Here is a 1,343-nt window from a genome sequence, read left to right as displayed (position 1 = left end):
AAACAATCAGAATTAAAGTCTTACCTCAGAATAAATGGATGTCACATATCTGCTCTTGTTGTTGCGCACCACTTGGAGGAACTACATTGCAAATAATAATATTCTCCTTTTTTTTTGTAATTCTAGTGAAATTTTTCTTCAAAAAGAAGTGGAATGAAATGGGAAGTGCAACGAGATCTTTAGTTCAAAAAAAATTAAACTTTTGAGAAAATGCTTTTGAAATAAAAAATTATTATTGGGAGACTTGTTGGAGAATAATTACAATAAATAAAATTTTTCATTATCTAATGATTATATTAATTAACAGTATACCTTATTCCTCATCTTGACCATTGTTGCCGACCGCCTACATCACACAACCGCACTGGGCTGCTACTACTGACCGACCGCTCTGCATGACGACTACAGACTGAGTACTGCTCTCAACTAGACAGAGCTACAGACTCGCAACGACTGACTGACTGCTACTCTGCATAGCGACAACTAACTCGCAAAGACCACTACTGACTGAGAACCGCTCGCAACACTCGCGCGGTCAAGCGCATACTCTCTGGTCACAGATGCTACAATGCCTCGCCATCGCTGCTGCGTTACATACGTGTTTCATAACCCTCCACTCGGGGGGCAAAAATTTGCAGCGATGGTGAGTCATTTGGACTTGCCAAGCGCGGCAAAATTTTTCTTTAATTAACAAAATCCTACAACTTACAGAATATTTAAATGTTGTGCACACGCACTAAGTACAAAATATATCAGACAAGGACAAAATGTGAATACTAAACATAGTAGCAAATCAGAAAAAAGTATATACAAACTTTTTGACAGATAAAGTGCACAGGCACTGAAAAAATTCTTTAGCATATGCAGAACAAATAAACAGACTGGCAAGAATAATTAGATGTAGTACATAAAGTAAATGTTGTGCACACGCACTAAGTACAAAATATATCAGACAAAGACAAAATGTGAGTACAAAACATAGTAGCAAATCAGAAAAGTATATACAAATTATTTGACAGATAACAAAGTGCACAGGCACTGAAAAAATTCTTTAGCATATTCAGAACAAATAAACAGACTGGCAAAAAATATTATGTTGACAAGTGTACATGCACTGAAAAATGTCTTTAGCATTTTCACAACAAATAAACATAATGGCAAAAAAATTCATGTCCAAAGTGCACATGCACTGAAAAATGTCTTTAGTATTTTCACAACAAATAAACATAATGGCAAACATCATGTCGACCAGTGACATAAGTGTACTCACACTGGAGTTTAGCGAATCGAAAAATGTATAACCTATGAACATAAATGATGTTACCAAAAAAAATTTTTTCTTT

Source organism: Schistocerca serialis, chromosome 6 (genome assembly GCF_023864345.2).
Source record: "Schistocerca serialis cubense isolate TAMUIC-IGC-003099 chromosome 6, iqSchSeri2.2, whole genome shotgun sequence".
NCBI lineage: Eukaryota > Metazoa > Arthropoda > Insecta > Orthoptera > Acrididae > Schistocerca > Schistocerca serialis.
This window is presented reverse-complemented; position numbering follows the sequence as displayed.